Below are 27316 nucleotides of genomic sequence, written 5' to 3' on the forward strand. Positions count from 1 at the left end.
TTATTCCCTTACATTCATATACCACAACTTGTTTAGCCGTTCCCCTATTGATGGGCATTCTTTCAATTTCCAATTTTTTGCCACCACAAAGAGAGCTGTTATTTTTGTACATATGGGTCCTTTTCCCTCTTTGGTGATGTATTTGAGATACAGAACTAGCAGTGGTACTACTGGGTCAAAGGGTATGAACAATTCCATAGCCCTTTGGTCATAGTTCCAAATTGCTCTTCAGAATGGTTAAATGGCTGTGAACTGATTCAACCATTCATTCAGATTGCTTTCTATCATAGAAAACTATACCCTGTTATTGTTTTGTCCTCTCTCACATTTCTACCTTCAATCCCAACTCATATATACTTCTATTAAAATCCATTCTTTGCTCAAATGCCCAGGGTCATTGAGTAAGTATATGTTAATTTAATGTAATCAAAGTCTTCCATCTTGCTTTTCATAATATTCTCTATATCGTATTTGGACATAAGTTGTTTTCCTTTCAATAGATCTGAGAGGTAAACTATTCCTTCCTCTCCTAATGTATCTATGGTATCACCCTTCATGTCAAAATCTTGAACCCATTTTGACCTTATTTTGTATAAGGTGTAAGATGTTGGTCTATTCCTAGTTTCTGCCATACTATCTTCCAGTTTTCCCAGTAGCTTTTGTCAAATACGGAGTTCCTATCCCAGAAGTCGGAGTCTTTGGGTTTATCAAACAGTAGATTACTATAGTCACTTACAACTGTGCTTCCTGTGCCTAACCTGTTCCATTGATACAACACTCTATTTCTTAGCCAGTACCACATAGTTTTGATAACCGTCACTTTATAGTATAGCTTTCTTGAGGAACAAAAGGGGGGAATGTGGTAAAAAGTTTTAACAGTTGGTTAGATAATGGAGAGATGCCAGTTTTTTTTTAGGACCAACCTTTTGGGGAGGAGACCAACAGCATGAGCTACGCACACCAGTCCGCCTGCGACGCACGCGAGATTGCCTGCTGAGCACTCGACTTCCGGGGTGTGAGCTTAAAAGGCAAGGAGAGAAGGAAGTGGGGCCTTTTTTCCTGCTCCACTGGTCTCCTGGCTGTGCTGCACAGACAGACGTGGACTGGAGTTTGACTCAGCCCAGCTCTCGGTTAACAACACGCGCTTGACTCGGTCTCTCTCCCCAAAGGTGGCCTTCGGCTTTTGGTGAGTTTTGTACGGAATATAGACTAAGCCTAGACTTAAGACGATTTGTATTGTATTTCTACTTTCCTATCCTTCTAATCAACATCACCTTGTGACTACCATACAATAAAAGCTCTATCTAGAAAACCAGAAGCTTCTTCCATTTACAAGTCTGGGAGATAAATTAAGGGAAAGGTTAGGTAGGGTAGATTTATGATCTAATATCCAATTTTAATCTCACAGCTTCAAATTTGGTATGGTTAGCCCTCCTTTCTCTGCATTTCTTTTCATTAATTCCCTTGATATTCTTGACTTTTTGTTTTTTCAGATGAATTTTGTTATTATTTTTTCTAGCTCTATAAAATAATTTTTTGGTAGTCTGATTGGTATAGCACTGAATAGGCAAATTAATTTAGGAAGAATTGTCATTTTTATTATATTAGCTCAGCCTATTCATGAGGAATTTATATTTTTCCAATTATGTAGATCTGATTTTATTTGTGTGAAAAATGTTTTGCAGTTGTGTTCATAGAGTTCCTGGGTTTGTCTTGGCAGTTAGACTCCCAAATATTTTATATTGTCTACCGTTACTTTAAATGAAATTTCTCTTTCCATCTTTTGCTACTAGACTTCACTGGTCATCTAGAAAAATGCTGATGATTTATGTGGGTTTATGTTACATCCTGCTACTTTGCTAAAGTTGTTAATTGTTTCAAGCAGTTTTTTAGTTGATTCTTTAGGATTCTCAAAGTGTACCATCATATCATCTGCAAAGAGTGATAGTTTTGTTTCCTCCTTGCCTATTCTAATTCCTTTAATTCCATTTTATTCTCTGATTGCTAAAGCTAACATTTCTAGTAGAATATTAAATAATAGAGTTGATAATGGACATCTCTGTTTCACCACTTATCTTATTGGGAATGCCTCTAACTTATCTCCATTGCATATAATACTTGCTCATGGCTTTAGGTAGATACTGCTTATTAATTTAAGGAAAGCTCCACCTATTCCTATGTTCTCTAGTGTTTTTAATAGGAATGAGTGTTTTATTTTGTCAAATACTTTCTCTGCATCTGTTGAGATAATCATATGATTTTGGGTAGTTTTTTATTGATGTGGTTGATTATATTAATAGTTTTTCTAATGTTGAACCAGCCTTGCATTCCTGGTATAAACCCCACCTGGTCATAATGTATTATCCTTGTGATCACTTGCTGCAATCTCCTTAGTTATTTTCTATCATGAGTTCTTTGGAATTGTCTACATTTTTTTAAATCCACTTTGCTTTGCTTTGCTCTGGAATTCCATGTAGCTCTCTGTACTTCCTTGGACATTTTTTTCTTTGTTCCTACTAGGATTGAGAAGAGCCTCATTCACAGAATTAAGTAGATAGAAGTAGATGACATAAGCACCAAACATCAAATGAAACCCAAAGAAACTTCTAGGTCTTAGTTTATCCTATATGGCATATAGTTTCAGTAAGTTGCACAAGCCATTCCACCAGGAGAATGCATTTCTCCTCTCCTACCCTCCTTTTCCCTCCCATTCCTCACATCCCCTCTTGTCTCTCTTCTCCTTTTATCTTTTCCTCTTTTCCTTCTTCTCTCTTCCCCTTCCTTCTTCTCACTCCCCTTTCCTTTTCTCCTTTCTCTTTTCTTTTCTTCTCTTCTCTTTTCTCCACTCTCTCGTCAAATTCTTCATATGCTTCTGTCTTCCTCTAACATATTCAACTCCTTTTTTCTGTCACCCCAAAACATGGCTGAAATCCTTCCTCAAAAATTCTAAAACCCTAAGAAAAATTGAGCTTTTATTAGTGCCCACCAACTATCCAATCACAAAATGTTCTTTTTCCAGGGTTCCCCAGATTCTGGAAAGATCAACCAAAGTCCCTGAAATACCAGGGAAATCCTTCAACTTTTCTTCAAATCTTGGTCTCAGCCACTCCAAAATATTTTCTTGCCATCCCAACTATCCACCCTTTTATTTATGTACAAAATAATCTAGAGATTTGGAAGGGACCTTAAAAGTAATTTGGTTGGGGGCAACTAGGTGGTGCAGTGGATAAAGCACCAGTCCTGGATTCAGGAAGACCTGAGTTCAAATCCAGCAGCAGACACTTGACACTTACTAGCTGAGTGACCCTGGGCAAATTGTCCTGCCCCCCCCAAAAAAAGACAAAAAAAGTAATTTGGTCTAAATCCATTATTTTAATAATGAGGAAATTGAGAACACAGCAGATAAATGACTTGTGCAGGGTCATACACATATTTTGTCAGAGTCAAGAGCTATAATCGCTTCCTCAGACTCCAAAATCCAGCATTCTTTCCACTGAATCATGTAGTCATACTATATTGATGGTGATATTCTTATCAGAATGAAACAATGAGGTATATATTTTTAAAATTTTTTTAACAAAGAGGCATCTTAGTTGCATTATTGCTTGCCACTGACATAAAGAAAGTCTTAAGACAGCGTGGGTGAGAAATGATTTAGGCCAATTTTCTCTTCTAGGTCTGTAATCTGTGTTGGGGAATAAGGCTTATTCAGGAGGAATGTAAAAATCCACACTCATGATTGCTTAAAACAAAACTGGGTTATCCTGACCTTGTAGCAAGTATAGACATTATATACAAATGAGGTAATTTCAGCTTCTACACAGTACTTTCCAATTTTGTGGGTCACAGGCAGCTTTTGGGGAGGTGATATACTTGGGGGATTCAAATCACAAGATATGTAGCATAAGATTGGGCAAGCCTGGCTTGAACTCATGAGGCAAGCCTCAGAGGAGGCACCTTTCATGTCACACTTGCCAGAGGCTGATATCTATAATAGCAATAGTGGAAGCAAGATAATTGGAATGGGAAAAAGAGGAAAGATGAACCTGATTTTTAAAAAAATCATTGTTAAAGTCAAAATATATCTTTATGTTTGCTGTTCTTCTTTTTCTCTCCTTCTGCTAACTTGTTCTTACTACTACCATCAGCTTCTTGCCCACTCTAAAACTAAGATTTCTCTATAGCTAAAATTTAGTAGAATTTTACTGCCCAATAAGAATATAATCAGAGATCAAATTCAAAGGACAATTTTAGCTTTTTTATATATAGGAAAAAATAATGTAATGTCAGCATTTATAAAAGGTCACCACCAGAAGCTAAAGAGTTAGAAATATGCAAGAAATGATTGTGATGATTACATATATCAGTTTCTTCCATATTTAGAAGAGATGCTCCTCTATGTATGGTTTCTTATTCCAGACTGACTGAAATAATAGTGCCAGAATTATACGATAGTAGGTAAGGCTTAGAGTAGAGTATGTAGTCATAAGAAACCCCTTGACCTCAAAGCAGGAATTTGTTTATATAATCATGGTTCCTGCCTGCATTATTTAGCAAAAATGGTGGTTCAATTCCATCAAGTATATCATCCTTTTTCATTAAAAAAAGCTAAAATATGGCTTGATTTTTCTTCTTTCCACACATACTCACAAGGAAAAGAAAGAATCCCCTATGTTTTAGAAAAAAAAAAGGTGCACAGCATACTTCAATAATCTGAAAGTAATAAAATGAAGTTAAGAGAAGGAAAAAAAAATAGACAGGTATAGAAGAACAGATAGATTATATATATATATATATATATATATATATATATATATATATATATATATATATATATATATATATATGTGTGTGTGTGTGTGTGTGTGTGTGTGTGTGTGTGTGTATGAAAATATACATAACTGATCAATACATCAAAATTTTCAAGATATATGCAATATAAAATAATTATGGACTTCTAAAAAGGGTCAACCCCATCAATTTTAAAAGTAATATACAATTGATTTTTTAAAAGTCAACCCAGGAAGTATTAAATAAAATGAACATTTTATGAGAAAGTGTAATGGAATTTAATACCAGCCCTAGAAGATTTTTGTTTGTCTATTTTTTAACCAAGTTTGTAATCCTGTATATTAACAGTCTGTGCAAAATAACTAATTAGGAAATTAAATCAGGCAAATTATTGTCTGTACATTCACAATTACATTTCCATTGTCTCTTCTCCCTGTGAGAACACAAATACAATTATTTTAGGTCCAAATAATTTTATTACTGTCCATCCTATACCTTACAATCTCTGTCCGAATTGCTGGATTATTAGCTCATTCAACTCAGTGTTCAATCTTCCATCAGTCATTTGTTGTCCCAAGAAATTTCTTAGGCAGTCCATCTATTTATTCTATCATGCATTGTACATGATCTCTTCTGTGAGTTATTTCTCCTAATAGGTTGCCTCGATTGCAATAGTGACCCCTGATCTTCTACTAAATACTTGTTGAATTGAGTTAGAATTAAATGACTCATTATTAATTTGTTTTGTAGTCCTGGAGAGAGGTAAGATTTGAGATGAATCTTAATAAAGGCAAAGTGATCTTAAAATGAAAATTGCCCCAAAGCATGTACCTTGATGATTCAGAAATAGAAGCTGTAGTATATTGGTATCATAAGATAACACTATGAAAAGAGAATGACCTGGAGATGGAGAACAGTCTGGAATTATTTTATTTATATCCTTCCAGTGGTGAGGGAGAGAGCTGTACTGACCGTTGAAGATTCAGAGAGAATGTTTAAATCCACCCTTTACAACAGTGTCCTGCAACACAATATCCAACGCATAGCATGGTATTATTAAATACTTGCTTACTTGCTTGATAAAAAAGGCATACATGATGTGACATAAATGTGCTAAAGTTTTCTGCAGGACTTCCTTACTTAAATAAAAATAGATATTGAACCCCTTTATTTCATTTCTATCGGGATAAAAGAAACACTTTCTATTCAATCGGGTAGGATAAAATAAAATAACCTACATAAAACTTTGCCAACATGAATACATCATAAAAATGTGATGATGATGTTGATGGTGGTGCTACTACTTGCTGTTGCTGAGGATTAATATTATTGTCCATAAAAATCAACATATTTTTTGAAAATTAGACTTACATAGTTGCCTAAGGCAGTGAGACCTAAAACAAACAATCAAAACCTTTATACAGCATAATACAGCCAGTATGTAAGTATGCATCAGATGCAGTATGTGAACCCAGGTCTTCCTGGTTTTGATACTAACTTTATATCTAATATGCAGCTCTGCCTTTTATGCTATAATTAAAATACTAGGGTTTAATGATAATATTGCTCCTTTAAAAAAATACATACAGATAAACATTTCTTCTTAAATTTTAGCATCCCTACTAGTTGGTGTTACTATATATAGAGAAATCTACTCTCTGCTCAGATATTATTCTTCTCTACAGTGCAAATTATTATAGAACTTGCCTTACTTTTACAATTGATTATACAACTGTCTTTAAATAAGACATTTGAAAATTATGTTTCAATGGTACCATTAAACTATTTTTCTAAATAATTATTTATTTAAAGAAATATCATAATTGGCCACAAAGATGAAACAAATTTTTTTGTTTCTCTTGGCTTTGTATAATGATAAAATATATACAATTTTGAAGAAATGGATATTTCCCAATTACCTTTTGAAGTCCAATCAGCCCAATTAGGAAACAAGTGTCTCTATTGTTCTTTATATGATCCTAAAAATGATTTACACCTGAAGGATTTTGTTGATTTTTTTTTTAGCACTAGATTTTCAGTTTTTGTATAATATAGCATGTATAATATAGCATGTAAGATATTTCAGTAATACTTGCTTTATTTATTTATATTTTTATGTCTAAAATGTAGGTAAATAGCATAGATTTGCTTTCAGGGATGAAGAGAAACTCATGATAAATTATGCTTGATATATATCCTCTTCCACATATGATTAAAATTCAGTATTAGTCAATTGATGTATTTTGTTTAAAATAACATCAGCTGGATTTTATGTTCTTTCCCACTTCATTTTCATTGGGATCTATATTTACAAACTTTACTTTATGGTAATGTTTTCTCTTAGAATACAATGAATGAATCATTTATCCAAGGTAGTAACTTCTAAGACACAATAAATTATTCCCAATGCATTTGTATGTATATAAGTATTTTATGTATGTATGTATGCTTATATTTATGTATTCAGACTGTATTCAAGCATATGTATGGTTTAGAGGAACATTTGTTTCACATTTGATCTAGCCTTAGTAAAAGAATAAAGTTGTTTACTGAAGTTTCAATGCAGCTACAAAGGTCAGAAAATGGTCAGCTACAATTAGCACATGTAATGACGATTTAGGTTATCAAACATCTATCTAGCCATTTAACCTCATTCACCACTTCCAACATGGAGGTAAAAAACTATATTCTCAAAATAATTTGAAATGGGTTTCAATAATAACTTTAAGTAAAAAAAAAGACTTTAAAAGATAGATAATCTGAAATTGAAACCCTTATGTTGAAGCCAAAGTATCTGAGAATCAGAGATCTGAAGGGATTTGTCCAGGTGCCAAAGATCATATGTAACAGTGATGTGACTGGAACACAAATCTCCTAGGTACTGGAAAAATCTGTGGATGTACTGTGACTACCCAGTATACCACACTACTTCATGATTTACATATGTTTCAAAATAACTTCAAACAACTGAAATAAATTCAGACCATTACTTTGTATACAAGATTGAGAATGCCAGTCTGGACAGTTTTCATTTTTCAACCCATTAGTTTAGTGTCCTGCAGGCATAACGTAATTGCAGGGTCTTTTAATTGCTAGAGTGCAGGAGAAATTCACAGGTTTATCTGCCATCCTTCTCTTTGACTGTCTAGTAGAAGGGAGAAAAGGTAGTGTGAAGGAAACCAGGTTTTATTGAACAGCTAGCATTTGCACTAGGCCCATTTTTCATGCTAGAATTACATGAGTACAATAGAAATTGAGAGAAGTGATAATTTTCTATTATATTAATAAGCAATTGTTAAATTTGGATTAAGATTTATCCTTTCAATTTCTTCATTCAGGGACAATTCCCTGTAGGTCATTTAGCCAGCATCTGAAGGATAAGGCTGATAGAGATTTGTCTATTGTTCTTGATACATGCTCTATCTTCTTGGATGGGACCCCACTCAACTTACTTATTTTTTTTACCCAACTTATTTTTGTTTATAGTATAAAGAGAATCTAATCTAGGCAAATTCCAGCCCCAAATCAATTTAAGATCCTTGCACCCCTCCATTGGAGTCTAGGGTAAACCAGCTATTGAAGGAGAAAACCAATGAGAGTGGTCTGGGTAGAGATGAGTTCTTTTATCAAGATTTCTGGAGGTGGCCAAGTCTCATGATTAAGCCATTTTCTCAGTAGGAGGGAGTGACACCTTTTGGCCCACCTCCTCATTTGAAAGTCTTCCTCTTTAGTAATTGTTCACCAATCAAGGTTATTTTTCAACTTGCAGTGGCACTCCCTTTTTCAAAGTTATTTGAGCATTCATTGATTTTTGTGGTTTTGTCCTTTTAGCAAGAGAAATTACTGATAACCAATTTATTGATTTCCAGCTACCCTAATTAATAAATTAATTATTAATTACCCAGAAACCCTGTCTCTTGGGCTTTTCATTTTTCTCAAAATATTAGAAGTTATTGAATATTTGACCTAAGGAGTCTCAAAATTTAAAGCTCAAAGATCTATCTATTAGACTGTATACCTCAGGTCAAGAAACAAATCTTGACTCCACATTGTATCTCCTCCAGTTCTTAGCCAGTGAGCTGTATAAATCATCAATTCAACCAATTCAACAATCATTTACGATGTGCTATAGGCCAGGTACTGTGCTAGGTGTTGGAAATATAAAAATAAACATGGACTAGGCTCTGGATCCTAAGAGTTCCCTTTCTATTAGGGGAAGACAACATGTAAATAGGTACATGGATAGATGGATGGATGAATAGATAGGTAGGTAGATAGGTATGTATGTATTTAGGTAGGTAGATTTTGTATAGGAGGTAGAACTTGAGCTGAAGCCTGAAAGAATGCAATAATTTCATGAAGAGCTGAGAAGGGAGTACATGCATAAAGCCAGGGAGATGAAGTTCCAAGGAACATCAAGCAAGTGAGTTTGACAGAATATAGAACATTTGAAGGACAATAATATACAATAAGGACAGCTTGGTGGCACAGTTGATAGAGTGCTAGGCCAGGAGTCTGAAAGAACTGAGTTCAAATCCAGTACCACTTACTAGCTGTGTGAACCTTGAAAAGCCATTTAATCCCTTTTGAATAAGTTTTCTCATATGTAAAATGAGCTGGGGGAAGGAAAGAGCAAACTGCTACATTATCCTTATCAAGAAAATCCCAAAGGGGTTCATGGAGAGTTGACCATGACTAAAATTAACTAAACAAATGGGACAACAAGACAGTAAAAATATGAGCAAGTACATGAAGAGCATTAAATAGCCAAAATAGGAGTTTGTATTTTTTTATTCTAGAGGAAAGAATGGGATATATGGTCAGATCAATGTTTTAGGAATATCTATTTAGCAGGGTCATGAAGGCTGAATGAATAGAGGAAGTAGGGAAACCAATTAGGAATATATCTCAGTAGAACAAGCAAAAGTTGAAAAGACTGAAAGACAGTGATGCTCCTGTCTGTGGAGAAATAGGGGATGGATTGAAAATCAACTGTATAAGTAGAATCATCATAACTTAGCATATAACTGGTTTTCAGAAGTGACAGAAAAGGATAATTCCAAAGGAGGGGCATAATAATAAAATTGTCAAAGGAATAAACAAAAGAAGGCTTCTTATAGTATAAAATAATAAAATTCTATTTAACTTGAAATTTCAGGTTCTGACTCATTAAACTAATATCAGTTTATCATAATAATGATGAACGGATCTTTGAAGTTCATATATTAACTTTTCTGATGCTTTTACAAACATGTATACTATTTATCACTTGAAGAGAACTTATAATCTATCCTTTCCTGTTCTTTTCACAAACTAGGAAACAGGCTAGAAGAGGTAAAGTGATATATCCTATGTCATTCAGGTATTAAGCAGTATAAGATGATTATTTTGTAAATTAAACTCAATGGGAAATACTTGAAAACATTTTCTTTACGATTTGGAAGTATCTGAAGAAGAATATATTTTTAAGTGTTAATGTGACTATATACTGATGTTGCTCATTTAGCAACTCTCAATCAATTTGAGTTCATTACCCATCATGCATAACATGATTTTGCATGCATTTCAAGGCATATAAAGATAATTATTAAATGACATCAGCTATCAAAGAGCCTAATGCCTAATAGATATGAAAGATGCATAAAGAACTATAAGGCACAAAGTGGTAACTCGCATAATAGGAGTATGAACCAATTACTATTGGAGTTCATAAGGCCACATGATTTATAGCTAAAAAGGACCTCAGATATCTGCCTAAAATCTCATGTTTCCATATGAGAAAACTGAGGCCTAGAGAGATAAAGAGGCAGGTTCAAAGTTTAAATTGGAGACAGAAGAAGGAAGAAAGGAGAAAGATGATAGGGTAAAGACACAGTGGAGAAAAAGTATAATAAAATCAAGAGCAAAGTTTGAACGGTTAGCTTTGGGAGCTAGGACACCTTAAATTGACATTTCTTTCTCTTAGGTAATGAAGGATTGGAAGATATATGAAGATGCAAATAGATTTTGAGGCAATAAGTAAAAAATGTGTAGAATCTTAATCTAGATTATTTCTCTTTTCATTAATATATAAACACTAATTGATTGAGAATAAGAGGTTAGGAGTGGGATGAAGATTGTCCATAGACAAGATTAGATGGAAGAGGAATTACTCAACAGCAGAGAGGTGACGGCAGTAGTAGAAGAACCACCATTTTATAGATGATACACTTTAAGGTTCATAATATACTTTAACACACACACATAATATATACACCCAAAGGCATATACATATATATATACATATATACATGTGTATATATACATGTGTATGTATGTATGTAGGTTTTATATATATATATATTTTTATATATATATATATATATATATATATATAAAACCTACAGCAACCTTGACCAGTGGATGATATTATTAATTCCATTTTACAGATGAGGAAACTGAGGTAGATCTTTTCACACAGTGTGAAAAGACTCAAACTACAGTCTTTATGTTTCCAGATCAAGCCCTGTATATACTCTACTACCTAGCTGCCCTTTATAATCCCAAATGAGGTAAGATAGTGTTTTGATTTTTAGAAACATCCTACTATGTGCCAGCCAGTGTGCTTCATGTTGGTCATACTATGCTCAAGGGATTAATATTTTCCTAGGAATATAAATGTCTATAGATAAGTAAATACACAGATAGTCAATGAAAATTTAAAAAAAACAAACATCTGCATTAACAATTAAACAGGAAAACATAAAATGAAAGGAAGCACTTGGACTAAGGTTTAGAATGAGTTTATAATTCTGGGAGCTTTATGTTGGAATAAATCATCATAGTTTCATGACTTTCTCCAATAAATGAAAAGCAAGCTAAAAGTGGAATTGAAGAAAGCAGATGGTTATACTTGCTTAGGACTTGGGAAAGGTAGATTCTGGTACGGCAGTTAAAGAACATAATATATAATGGTACTGGTGAAAGCATCATTGAAATGAATGATATGAAATCCTAGGGGGCAGAGGAAAGACAGTGACCTCTCAAAATCATGACATGATCATTCCAAAAAAACACCCAAATAATTCTATAGGACAATTCCTGGAGCAGCAAAATCCACAGAAGAATGTGAAGAAATGATCTTCCAAACAAGGATGGCTTAGAAGGTCAGAAAGAGGGAGTTGCTATGCTGAGACAGGAGTGGAGCCCAACCCCACAGTCACCCTGACACAGATACAGTCCCAGGAAGGCCTCAACAGAGAAAGAGACCCCCAGAGTCTCTGAATAACCTGCAGTACCAGTGTCATCTGGAGCTAAGCTCACAAACAGGTGAGAGCGCTGACCCCTTGGCAGGGGGGAAATTACAGGGGTCTATGCTGGTGCTGAGGCAGAACTTGGGTTTTTTGCCCCTGCTGAGAACCAGGAGGTAGGCTTGAGTAGCAGTGGCCCAGATGGGGGCGGGGCACAGGCTCGTCGAAGTTGACAACCACGGCACAGAAAACTGGTTGATTAGCAAGTTGGTCTGGGGGTCATCTAAGGACTAGGTAACAGGCCATGTGAGTGAAGAACCTGATCCTCCTTAAATCATACCACCTGGGACCTTCTGAAGCTTGGGATAGTACAGCCTGGAAACAGTGCCCCACTTCAAGGAGCTAAAAGTCAAGCAAAAGAAAGGCAAGATGAGCCAACAGAGAAAGGGGAGGAACATAGAAAGCTTCTTCAGTGACAAGGAAGATTGAGGTGCACCCTCAGAGGAAGAGGTCAACATCAGAGCTCCTATATCTAAAGCTTCCAAGAAATATATGAATTGGTCTCAGGCTATAGAGGCACTCAAAAAGGACTTTGAAGATGAAGTTATAGAGGAAGAGGTAAAACTGGAAAGAGGAATGAGTGTGATACAGGAAAGACATGAGAAAAAGTCAACAGCTTGCAAAGTCAAATTGGCCAAATGGAAAATGAGGTACAAAAGCTCTCTGATGAAAATAATTGTCTAAGAATTAGGACTGAACAAATGGAAGCTATTGACTTTATGAGAAACCAAGACACAATAAAGCAAAGCCAAATTAATTAAAAAAAAAAAAAAGAGGGCAATGTGAAATATCTTCTGGGAAAAATCTGCTGACCTGGAAAATAGGCCCAGGAGAGATAATCTGAAAATTATTGGTCTACCTGAAAACCACAATCAAGGAAAGAGCTTAGACATTATCTTCCAAGATATTCTCAGGGAAAATTACCCTGAAATTCTAGAAGCAGAAGGTAAAACAGAAATTGAATGAATCCACTGATCCCCTCCAGAAAGAGATCACAAAAGAAAAACCCCTAGGAATATTATAGCCAAATTCCAGAGCTCTCAGGTCAAGGAGAAAATATTGCAAGCTGCCAAAACCAAAGAATTCAAGTACTGTGGAGCCAAAGTCATGATAGCACAAGATCTAGCAGCTTCTACAATAAAGGACCAGAGGGCATGGAATATGATATTCCAGAGGGCAAAGGAATTGGGATTACAACCAAGAATCATGGATCCAGCAAAAGTGATCATAATCTTTCAGAGAAAAAATGGAACTTTAATGAAAAATAGGATGTTAAGATATTTGTGATAAGACCAGAACTGAATGGAAAATTTGACTTTGAAGTACAAGAATTTAGAAAATCATAAAAAATTGGAATGGGGGGGGGCATACCTAGGGTTGTGCAGTGGGTCTTTTGTTTGAGGCCAGCTTTTGAGTGGGATCCGCCTGGATCCAGGGTGGATGCTTTGTCTACTGTGTCACCTAGCTTCCCTATGATGACATATTTAGGTTAAAATTGAGGGGTGAGGGGAATGCACTGGGGGAGGGGGAAGGGCCATGGTGAAATCCTATGTGAAAGAAACAGGAAAAGGTTTATAGAGTGGGGGAAGAGATGGGAGGAGCAGGGCAGTAAATGAATTTTACACTCATCAGATAAGGTGAAAAGACTTTAAACTCATCAGAGTTGCCTCAAGGAGGGATTAACACAGGCACCCAACTGGGTGGGGTAATCTATTTAATCTGGGTAATAAATGATCCTAAAACTCATCAGAATTGGCTCAAAGATGGAATAACATACCCAGTCAATTGGGTGGGAGTAATCTTCCTAACCCTGCAGGAAAATAGGAGGGGAAGGGGATAAAGAGAGAAGGGCAAAAGAAGGAAGGGCAGATTGGGGGAGGGGACAGACAGAAGCAAATCCCTTTTGAAGAGCAATAGGATGAAAGAAGATGGATAATAGAATAAATATCATGGGGAAGGGAATAGGATGGAAGGGAAACACTTAACAATAGTAATAATTAAAAAGAGAAATGGGGGAAAAATTGTACAAAAATATTTATAGCAATTCTTTGTGGTGGCTAAGAATTGAGAATGAAGGGAATGTCCATTAATTGAGGAATGACGAAAGAAGCTGTGGTACATGATTGTGGTGGAATGGTCTTATGCTATAGGAAATGACAAACAGGATGATCCCAGAAAATCCTGGAAAGACTCATGAACTGATGTATAGTGAAGTGAGCAGAGTTGGGAGGATGTTGTGCATAGTGACACAGTATTGTTCAATGAGCAATTGTGAATGACTTATCTACTCTCAGCAATGCAATGATCCAAGACAATTCCAAGGGACTAATGATGAACCTTACTCTCTATCCCCATAGAAAGAACTGATGAAAAGAGCACTTGTGGATTGTACATATATATCTGTCTTGTTGAGGGGGAAAGAAAGGGAGGGAGGGTGGAAGAGAAATTTGGATCTCTAAATCTTATGAACATGTAACTGGAAAAAATAAAATAAATGTTAGTTGCTTAAGTAGAAGAAGAAGAAGAAGAAGAAGAAGAAGAAGAAGAAGAAGAAGAAGAAGAAGAAGAAGAAGAAGAAATAAAGGATTTCTTCTCTATCTGAAACAACCAAAAATATAGAAAAATATATTAAAAAATAAATATAATATTTGAGCATCTCCAGTTGAATGAGATTTCAATAGACATGACTACAGTACATTCAGGGGTAGTTACCAAGCTGCAGTTTTGTAGAGGCTTGTTCCCAGTATCCATGACTGTTGACACTGGGTTGATAGAATTGTTATTATGAAGCTCTTATTTTCAGGGTCATAGGATGTCTCCATCAATGTCTGGGGGGAAATAGTGGTTAAGGTGGTGTTACTGGTGGTTTAGCCTGCTTACTGCTTCTTAGTACTTCATATTTAATGCTTCCTCCTGTTTCTCCCTCAGATTACCTTGCTACTTCTGTTAGACTGACTTGTCTGAACTCTGTGGCCATAGTTTAATAGGTTAGGATGACTGGTCCCTTTGCTCCAGCAGCTTTCTCTTCATTTCTTCATAGACATGACAGCTGGGTTGGAAACAAGACAGATGTTCTGGGAATACTTCTGCTCCCAGGAGTCTTGCACTTATCTCCTTTTGGGTAGCATTTGGGTAGTTGTTACAGGTGTTAGTACAGGGTGGGGCCATTTTACTCTCAGTGACTGCTACATGGATTGAGAAGGATGTGTGTCTGTTGATTTAAGAAATATTCTCAAGACATTTGAGAAAGAAGAAAGAGTCAAAGTTTATTAAAGTTATGAAAATAGGTGGAGACTTCCAGTCCCAAGGTGGTGGAGTAAGGAAGGAACCCACTGTAGTCCTCTCAGATTCCCCCCTCCAAACAACTAGGAAACTGCCTTGGAATTGTTCAAGGAACAGAGAATCAGCTTACCAGCTGGGCAGGAAAGGTCTGTCTTACCTGGGTAGGAGGGGAGTAAGGTTCAAGGACAGCAACAGCAGCATCCTGGCTCAAAGCAGGGGCCAGCAGCAAGGCTTTAATCCTGGGTCAGTCTATCAGTGAGGCATCACCCTCCTGCAGCCTGGTAGCCGTTGAGGAAAGTGAGCAGTATGGGCAACACAGCAAGACCCCAATCCAGAGACCTCACCCCCAACACAGACAACCAGGTAGAACTTGACCCCACTGCTGACACCAGTGGTAAGCTGCCTCATGGAAGCTGGCCAACAGCAAGATCAAACACCTGGGGCCTATCAGCAGAGAGACTCTGTTTCCATAACAACCCAGGAGCAGATCTGAAAAAAACTACTCCTACAGTGCCTGCTAACAGAGAGACCTTGTTAACAAAGCAACCCATTCACAGGGTACCACCCCCGGGGCAGACCAGCAACAAGATATCTCCTCCAGGGACAGCTACAAGAAAGTCTCAGTTACTATTTTAATCCATCAGGAAGGCCTGCCCCTGAAGAAATCCAGCAGCCAAACCCTATACCTAGTGGAAGTTAACATGGAGGACCCCCAATATGAGCCTGAAGAGAAGTTTGCCCTACAATGATAGCCACCAGCTAAGCCCTGCTGCCCAGTGAATGCCACCAGTAAGAAACAGAGTTCTAGAACAAAAGTTTGGGACAATTCAGAACACTCACATGAAAATACCAAGTCACAAAACAGGCATAAAAATGAGCAACCCCCTTCAAAAAAAAAACAAAAAACAAACTCACAAAACTTTGACTTTATAAAGTTTCTATGGTGATAGGGAAGATCAATGCATAAACTTTGAAGGAGACAATAGTGCCAAAATAGTTTCAGGTGAAATTTCAAAGAAAATTTTAATTTGGTCTCAGACCAAAATAGAAATTCTAGAAGTGGTTAAAAAGGACTTTACAAAGTAAATTAGAGAAGTAGAAGACAAACTTGGAAAAGAAATGAGAGTAATAGAAGAGAATTGTGAAAAAAGAGTCAATAGCATGGGACAAGATATTAAAAAAAAACACATTATCAAGGAATATAACTCCCTAAAAACACAATTTGCCTAATGGAAAAGGAAAAACAAAAGGTCATTGAAAAAAAGAATTTCTTAAAAAACAGAATTGAAAAAATGGAAACAAATTACTCTATTAGACATCATGATATGGAAAAAACCAAAAAAGTAAAAAAAAAAATTAAGAAGAAAATATGAAATTTCTTATTTGAAAAACAACTGACATGTAAACAGACCCAGGACAGATAATGGAAGAATTATTGGACTAACTCCAAAATGTGATTAAAAAAATGCCTGGACAATATCCTTCAAGAAATTATCATAGAAAACTGTCCTGATATATTAGAAATAGGGAGAAAAACTCCCAGATACATCCTAGCAAAATTTCAGAGCTCACAGATCAACAAGAAAGTATTGCAAGAAGCCAAAAAAAAAACAATTCAAAAATCATGGAGCTACAATCATGATTACACATGTTTTGGCAGTTTCTACATTAAAAAACTCTAGGACTTGGAACATGATATAGCAGAACTCAAAGGAGTTAGGTTTAAAACAAAAAATCACTTACCCTGCAAAATTGAATATATTTTCATCAAAAAAACAACTATATTTAATGAAATTGAGGACTTTCAAGATTTTTATTATTATTATTATTAAAAAGACAGAGTTGAATTTAAAAATTGATCTTCAAATTCAATACTCAAAGGAAACATAAAAAGGTAAAAAAAAACAAGAAAGAAAAAAATGTAAGAAATTCATTAAGGTTTAGCTGTTTATATTTATACATGACAAGATAATATTTGTAAGTCTTAACAACCTTATGCATATAAGAGCAATAAAAAGAATATATACATACACACACACACACAGGGGGTGTATAAAGTGATATTGATGGGACAATGCCCCAAAAAACAAAATAAATGGAATGAGAAAAAGATGTCATGGAAGAAATGGGGGGGGGGGATTGAATGGGGTAAATTATCCCATAAAAAAGAATGAAATAACTATTATTATTGAAAGGAAGATAGGTGGAGTATGGCAGGCAAAACTTAAACCTTACTCTAATTGAAACTGGATCAAAGAAGGAACAACATACTCAGTTGAATATAGAAATCTATATTAACCTATAAGGAAGTTAAAAAAGGGACATGGATAATAGAAAGGGGAGGAGAGACTGATAAAAAGGAGGGGACATTGGGGATGGCAGTAATGAGATAAAACACCAGTGAGGAGTTGAATGATGGGGTGGGGGAGGTAAGAAATAAGTTGATAAGTAAGCAAAAATAGCATGGAGGGAAATAGTTATCAAAATCATAAATGTGAATTGGAAGAACTTACCCATTAAAGAGAAACTGAGCAGAATGGATTAAAAAACAAAATCCTACAATAGGTTGTTTACAAGAAACACATTTGAAGCAGCAATACACACAGGGTAAAGGTAAGGAGTTGGAATAAAATCTATTTAACTTCAGCTGAAGCAAAGAAAGCTGGTGTAACAATCATGATTTCAGACAAAGCAAAAGAAAAACTAGATATAATTCAAAGAGATAAAGAAGGAAACTATATCTTGCTGAAAAACATCTTAGACAATGAAGTCATATAAATACTTAATATATATGCAATACATTCTATAGCATCAACATTTTTAATATTATTATTTAATATTTATTTATTTGTTAAAAGTTTTAAGTTCTAAATTCTATCACTCTCTCATTTCCTCCCTGTCTACCTTCCACCCACCCAAGGTTGTAAGCAATCAGTATAGGTTATACATGTGCAACTATGCAAAACATTACCGTATTAGTCATTTTACATAAGAAGACTCAAGTAAAAAAAAAAGAGAGAGAGAGAAAGCTCAAAATAGCATGCTTCAGGCTGTCTTCAATCAATATCAGTTCTTTCTCTGAAGGTGGATAGCATGTTTCATCATTAGTTCTTTGGGGTTTTCTTGGATCATTGCATTGCTGAGAGTAGTTAACTCATTTACAATTGCTAATATTGTGATAATGCTGTCACTGTGCACAATGTTCTCCTGACTCTGCTCAGTTCACAATACATCAGTTCATATGAGTCTTTCCAGGTTTTTCTGAAATTATCCTGCTTGTCATTTCTTATTGTACAATGATATTCCATTACAATAATATACCACATGGCAAAGAATTGGAAATCGAGGGAATGCCCATCAATAGGGGAATGCCTAAACAAGTTGTGGTATATGAATGTTATGGAATACTATTGTGCTGTAAGAAACAATGAGCAGGAACACTTCATAGAAACCTGGAAGGACTTACATGAACTGATGCTGACTCAGAGGAACAGAACCAGGAGACCATTGTAGAAAGTAACAGCAACATCTTTTGATGAACAATGGTGATTGACTTGGCTCTTCTCAGCAGTGCAATCATCCAAAACAGTTTCAAAGAACTCATGATAGAAAATGTTCTCAACATCCAGAAAAAAAAAGAACTGTGAATTATGAATGCAGATTGAACCATACTGTTTCTACTTTTGGACTTTTTTGTTCTTCTTTTTTGAGGTTTTCCCTTTGTGCTCTGATTCTTCTTTTACAAGATGACTAATGTAGAAATGTGTTTAATTAGATTGTACATATACAACCTATATTGGACTGCTTTCCATCTTGGGAAAGAGGGAAGGATGGGAGTTCCCATCAGGGGTAAAAAACCCAAGTTCTACCTCAGCACCAGCACAGACTCCTGTGATCTCCCTGCTGCCATCTGTTCAGCCCACTCACCAGACATGAGTTCAGTTCCAGATGACACTGGTAATGCTCCTGTTTCAGAAGCTCTCAGGTCTCTTTCCCTGGCTTGGCCTTCCTGGGACAGGATCTGTGTCAGGGTGACTGTGGGGTTGGGCTCTACACTGCAGCCCCCTTCTGCTGACTTTCTAAGCCATCTTTGACTGGAAAATGATCTCAACCAGTTCTTTTGTGGGTTTTGCTGCTCCAGGAATTGTGCTATGTCATTATTTGGGTTTTTTTAGAGTGATGTTGTTTTGAGTTTCAAGAGGTGACTGACTTTCCTCTGCCATCTTCTAGCATCAACATTTTTGAAGGAGAAATTGAATGACAACAATGAGAAAACATATCAAAATGTATGGGATGTATTCAAAATAGTATAGTTAGGGGAAAATTTATATCTCTAATTTTCTAGATCAGTAAAATAGAGAAAAACAGATCAATGAATTGGGCATGAAACTAAAAAGAAAAACTAGAAAATGAAGAAATTAAAGATTCCCAGTTAAACACCAAATAAGAAATTCACAAAATTAAAGGAGAGATTAATAAAAATGAAAGTAAGAAAACTATAGAATTAATAAATACAACTAGAAGCTGGTTTTATGAAAAAAATAGACAAATCATTGGTTAATTTGATTAAAAAAGTAATGAAGAAAATCAAATTACTAGTATTAAAAATGAAAGAGGTGAGGGGCAGCTAGGTGGCACAGTGGATAGAGCACTAGTCCTGGAGTCAGGAGTACCTGAGTTTAAATCCAGCCTTAGGCACTTAAGGCTTACTAGTTGTGTGACCCTCGGCAAGTCACTTAACCCCAACTGCATCACTAAAAGAAAAAAAAAAGAGGTGAACTCAGCACCAATGAAGAGAAAATTAAGACAATTTTAGGAGCTATTCGGCCCATTATATGCCAATATATTTAACAATATAAATGAAATGGATGAATACCTACAAACATATAAATTACTTGAATTATTGGAATAAATAAAATATTTATATAAGCCAATTACAGAAAATTGAAATTAAATATCCCATCAATGAACTTCCTAAGCAAACATCCCTAGGACTAGATGGATTCACCGGCAAATTCCACCCAACATTTAAAGAACAATTAAACCCAATACTTTATAAATTTATAAATTATTTGGAAAAATAGGTGAAGGAGGAGTCCTACCAAATTCCTTTTATGAGAAAAATATAGTGCTGATACCCAAACTAGGAAGAGAGAAAACAGAGAAAGGAAATTGTAGATCAATTTCTCTAATGAATGTTGATGAAAAAAATTAAAATAAAATACTAGCAAAGATATTACAACAATATACCAGAAGTATCGTACAATATGATCAGATGGGATTTATACTAGCAATGCAGGGCTGGTTCAGTATTAGGAAAACTTTCAGAATAATTGATCATATCTTAGCAATGCAATAATCCTAGACAACTCTGAAGGATTTATAAAAAATGTGATCCATCTCCAGAGAAAGAGATGATGGTGTCTGGATACAGATTAAAGGATATTTTTTTAAGTTTCTTTTTCTTAAGGTTTTTTTTTTGTCTATTTTCTTTTACAATCTAATATGGAAATGGTTTACATAACTACATGTATAACTTATAATGAATTCTTGTGTTCTTAAGGGAGGCATAGAGAGGGAGGGAGGAAGTTTTACAAAGGGATGTTTTTACATGTAATTTGGGGGAAATAAAATTCTAAATAAATGGAAACTAACTAACTAACTAAATATTTTAAAAAATAATTGTAGACAAAGTCAAATAATTGGGAGTCTACCTGTCAAGACAAACCTAGGAAGTATATGACCAGAACTATAAAACATTTTCTTACAAATAAAGTCAGATCTAAATAATTGGGAAAAATATAATTGCTCATGGGTAGGTCAAGGCAATATAATACAAATTTCAATCCTACCTAAATTAATCCATTTACTTAATTCCATACCAAGCTATCAAAATATTGTATAGAGCTAGAAAAAATAATAACAAAATTCATCTGGAGGAACAAAAGCTCTAGTATATCAAGGGAATCAATGAAAAAAACTGAAGTAGGTAGTCTACGAGTACAATATCTCAAACTGTAATATAAAAAATCAATTCTCAAAATAATCTGGTATTGAGAGACAAATATAATGGTGCATCAGTGGAATAAAATACATACAAATTTCACTATATTAAATGCCTACAGTATTTTGGTATATGATATAACCACAGATCCAAGCTTTCAGGGAAATAAAACTCATTAATTGAGAAAAACTACTGGGAAAACTGGAAAATAGTATTGCAGAAACTAGGTATAGACCAATGTACCATATCCTAAAATAAGGACAAAAAATCATAAACAAATAAAAAGATCAGGGCATAGTTTATCTGTCACACTAATGTCACACTAATGCATTACATAATGCAAAATAGATAATGTTGATTATATAAAATTTTTTTTTAAATCAACTTTTGCACAAGGTAAACCAATGCAACCAAAGTTATAAGGAAAGCAAATAGCTTGGAAAGAATTTTTGCAACAAATATCTTTGATAAAAGCCTCATTTCTCAAATACATTTACAACTGAATCAAATTTATGAAACTGAAAGTCACTCCCCAATTATTAAATTGTCAAAGGATATAAACAGGTAGCTTTCAGAAAAAGAAATTAAAGCTATGTATATTTATATGAAAAAATGCTCTAAATCACTTCTGATCAGAGAGATGTAAATTCAAACCTCTGAAGTACTACCACATACCTATCAGAGTGCTTAACATAACAAAAAAAAAGGGAAATTTTGAATGTTGGAGGGGATGTGGAGAAACTGGTATTTTAAGACAGTGCTGGTGGAGTTGTGAATTGATCTAACCATTCTGGAGAACAATTTGGAATTATGCAGAAAGGATTTTAAAATTGTGCATACCCTTTGACGTAGCAATACTATTGCTAGATTTATATCCTGAAGATATCCCAAAAAATAGGAAAACAAGTCCTATTTGTAAAAACAACAAAAAAATAAACAACAACAAAAAAAAACCTATTTGTACAAAAAGATTTATAACAACTCTTTTTTTTTTTTTTTGGTGACTTAGATTTGGAAATCAAAGGAATGTCTATCAATTGGGGAATGGCTAAACAAGCTTTGGTATATGATTGTAATGGAATATTATTGTGCTAAAAGAAATGACAAGCAGGATGATTTCAGGAAAATAACAATGGACAGACTTATGTGAATTTAAGTATAATGAACTGAGCAGTACCCAGAGAGCATTCTGCACAATGACAGAAATATTATTTGATAAAGAACTGTGAATGGCACAAATTTTCTCAGCAATACGATAATCCAAGACAATCACAAAGCCATAACACTGAAACATTCTATCCATCTCCAAAGGAAAAAATGATATTGATTAAACACAGACTAAAGGTTGGTATTTTCACTTTTTTATTTACTTTTTCTTTTAAGTTTTATTATACAAAATGATTAATACGGTGATCTTTTACATAATTACATATGCATAATTTATATATGATTGCTTACTACCTTAGGGAGGGGGTAGAGGAGGTGGAACTCAAAACTTAAAATAAAAATGTTTATAAAAAAAAAGAAAATAGGTGACTAGGGAGACAGTTTTACTTTTTTTATTTTTTTCAGCACAATGGGGTTTAAGTGACTTGTCCACAGTCACACAGCTAGTAAATCTCGTGTCTGAGGCTGAATTTGAACTCAGGTACTCCTGACTCCAGGACCACTGTGCCACCTAGTTGGTCTGATAGTTTTACTTTCAAGAGAAATAGGAAAGTCTGGAAAAAACAGATTTTGGAGGAAAATGTGTTTCATTTTTGCATATTTAGCTTGAGATAACATGTGACAACCAGGAATACACTGAAGTTTGGGAGAGTGATCATGACTGGAAATTTTTTTCTGTTTTCCTATCACTTTAGGAAGTAGAATCATGAGCAAAGACAGGATTTGGGGAGATTCATACTTATAATGTATAACTTTGGTGGGAAGATCAGAGGGAAGAGAAGGAACAGTCAAAAAAATTAAAAGATCAAGAATAGATATTATAGCAGAAGCTAAGGGAAATAGATAATATTCCAAAGAATGAACATTGTTGCCAGTATCAAAAACCTGTAGAGAAAAGACCACAGGAATTATTAAAGAAACTACTAGCAATCTTTGAGAAAGTACTTTGAATAGAGTGTTAACATTGGACATAAAATTACAAAGGCTTTAAAAGTGAGTGTAGAATGAGTGTGTGAAGTAGAGATAGAAAATGAAAAAAATATATATTTCTTGGATTGTGGCCATGAGTAGGAGAAAAGATGAGGCAACATAGATTGAGGGAATAGCAGGATCAGGGGTTCAAGTAAAAGTTTTTGCAGGGTTTATTTGATCATTAGTTTATTTTACTTCAAAGAAATGTGGTCATGATTGTAGGTATTAGGTAATGTACCAGGAAACCAGGAGGGATTGAAAATGAAAAATATTTCTGTAGCACTTAATTCATTTTGTGTATTTTTTCATGTCATTGATAGTATTCATGGTCATGATGATTTTACTTACTTAGGAAATAGTTTTGTGGTACAAGTGTCTTAACCTCATGGAATTAAACTACTTTAGAAACAGCCATCTCCTTCTTTCATTTTTCAACCTCATTAAGTAGCCATCTTCATTGTCTTTCCACATTTGAAAATAATTTTCTTAGATAAAGTGATAGAGAAGAGGGAATGAAATTATGAATAGACAAGAATATTTTTTTTTTCTGGAGAAGTTTGGTAGCAGTATATAGAAAGTATGAAGAGCATGCTTCTGGGAGTCAAAAGGCATATGTACAAGTGCTGGTTCTCACATTTGCCAGTTGTGCGTTTGGGTAAGGCACTCAACTTTTATATTTGTACAGTGTCATAGAATTGATTTTGTTTTGTTTTGTTTTGTTTTGTTTTTAGTGAGGCAATTGGGGTTAAGTGACTTGCCCAGGGTCACACAGCTAGTAAGTGTTAAGTGTCTGAGACCAGATTTGAACTCAGGTACTCCTGACTCCAGGGCCGGTGCTCTATCCACTGTGCCATCTAGCTGCCCCCATAGAATTGATTTAAAAAAAATGTTAATGTAATGTGGATGTTAGAACTACTGCCAGTAAGACCCGGGGTGAAACAAGGATGTCCATTATCACCTCTATTATTTAATATTTTACTAAAAATGTTAGCTTTAGCAATAAGAGAAAAAAACAATGGAATTAGAATAGACAAGGAGGAAACAAAACTATCACTCTTTGTAGATGTTATGATGTTATACTTAGAGAATCCTAGAGAATCAAGTAAAAAAAAATTGAAACAATTAACTACTTTAGGAAAGTTGCAGGATATAAAATAAAGCCACAAAAATTATCTGCATTTCTTAACATGATCAACAAAGCTCAGCAACAAGAGATAGAAAGAAAAATCCCATTTAAAGTAACAGTAACAAAAAAAGATAAAGTAACAGTAGACAATATAAAATACTTGAGAGTCTACTTGCCAAGACAAAACCAGGAACTTTATGAATACAATTACAAAATACTTTTAACACAAATAAAATCATATCTAAATAATTGGAAAAATATCAATTGCTCATATATAGACCAAGCTAATATAATAAAAATGACAATTCTAACTAAATTAATTTACTTATTCATTGCCATATCAATCAGACTACCTAAAAATTATTTTATAGAACTAGAAAACATAATAAAAAAATTCATTAGGAAGAACAAAAGGTCAAGAATATCAAGGTAAGTAATGAAAAAATTCCACAGGAAGGTGGCCTAGCTGTACCAAATCTGAAGCTATACTATAAAGCAGCAGTCACCGAAACTATTTGGTACTGGCGAAGAAATAGGAATGGTGGATTAATGGAATAGATTAGGCACAGGAGACACAGTAGTAAATGACTATAGTAATCTACTGTTTGATAAACCCAAAGTCTTCAACTTCTGGGATAGGAACTTGGTTTTTGTCAAAAACTCCTGGGAAAACTGTAAGATAGTATGGCAGAAACTAGTGGGCAGGAACTAGAAATCTTATAAAAACAAACATTGAAAACTATCTCCCCATGTAATTACTTTTATGATTTAAAAAAAAAGACAGTATTAAGCTGAAGGTGGTCTGCAACCATGAACTACTATGTTATTATTGTTTAATTGTTTGACTTGATAATTTATTTAGAATATTACCATGATGATATGTGCCTCTTCAAACTTCTCTCCCCAGATGCCAGGCTTGGCTGGAAGATATCGGGGTTTTTTTGTTTGTTTTTGTGGGGCAATGAGGGTTAAGTGACTTGCCCAGGGTCACACAGCTAGTAAGTGTCAAGTGTCTGAGGCAGGATTTGAACTTAGGTCCTCCCGAATCCAGGGCCGGTTCTTCATCCACTGTGCCACCTAGCTGCCCCTGGAAGATATCTTCAAGACATCTTATTGGGGAGTACCTTCTCAGTAATTCAGCAAAATTTTATGTGCACATTAGAAAAAAGTGAGGTCATCTCCATGTTATCCACTATAATGAAATTTAAAGTCTCATTAGTAATGCAAAATTATATAACAGATAGTAGAAAGATTATGGATAATCACAATGTGTAAGAAATCATTTATAGTAAAGAAGGAAATCAACATTGTAGTCACATTGGAATTATTCAAGTCTGCAATTCTTTCTCTGAAGAAAAGAACAATAACAGCCTAATGGAATAATAATCATACTCACAATCCCAAATGGTCATTTCCTCTAGTCTTGAAATTATTAAATACAAATGAACTGCTAATACATAGTTCAAAAAATAAATTCCAAAACTTTAGAGTCATTAGTAATTTTAGGATCACATAAAATTTAAGAGATTAAAATATTCATGATTTTGAGAATATATAATTTCTCTTTATCTCTGTTGAGACTCAGAAGAGGATTTATATAATTAATTAATATATCATTTATGTACATGATTTCTTGCTTGAAGAGCATTAGAAGTCAATACTTTCTGCTTGACCTGTGGTGTCACCCTGGTCCTACTAGTTTTTAACTATCAATTAGATTAAAATAGAGACAGAAGAGATTAGATATTTGTTATAAAATGTATACAACCCTAAATCCCATAATCCTACATAATAAAAGATGTAGTTAACTGTTTATTTCAGTTGTCACTGAATTAAATGACTATAAATGTTAAATTCATGTACGTTATGAAAATAATCAAACGACCTGCAGTTTAATCAACTGTGGGAATGCCTACATTGGGTACTCATTAGACCTCAGAGTTTACCTTGTCAATTACTTTTTCTAGAAAAATCCTAGAAAGTTGCCTGAAACACATACTTGCTGTATCATCTGGGGCAAGTAAATTCATCTCTATGTGTCAGTAGTTAAACTGGAACCAAGATCCTTCTGATTCCAAGCCCAACATCTATCTGTTATGCCATGCTTCATGTTAGTGTTCTGAAATACATTTCATTTCATTTTAAATGTTTTATTTGTCAGGATATATTATAGTTGAGCAGAACACTAGTTTTAATGAAGTTTTGCCTTTTGAGAAATTATTGCGGAATCAGAACATCATACCCCCCTCCACATCCGATAGTTTTTAATTGCCCAGCGACAATGTGTGGAGAAGAAAAAATGTATTTCTTTCCCCTCTTTTTCTCTTGCCCCTCAAAACCTCAAAGGGTCATGGGACATATTTGACAGTCTCATACTCCTCTCTTGACACTCCATCCCCCACACAGATACTCAGAAACATAGAGGTTTGCTCTTACAATTAGGATTGGGCCAAGAACTAAATTCAGATGAAAATGTGTTCTTTAAGTATACAAATAATGGGGATATGGTCTAGGTATACCTTTGTTGTTGTTCTATATTTTTAATTATGTACAACTCTTCATGACCTCATTTTGTTGTTCTCTTGACAAAGAGAACTTATCCGGATCATTTTGCAGATGAGGAACTGAGGTAGACAAGGTTAAGCTACTTACCCATGGTCACACAGCTAGTAAGTGCCTAATGCC

The sequence above is a fragment of the Dromiciops gliroides genome, chromosome 3 (assembly GCF_019393635.1).
Source record: "Dromiciops gliroides isolate mDroGli1 chromosome 3, mDroGli1.pri, whole genome shotgun sequence".
In the NCBI taxonomy this organism is placed as follows: Eukaryota; Metazoa; Chordata; class Mammalia; order Microbiotheria; family Microbiotheriidae; genus Dromiciops; species Dromiciops gliroides.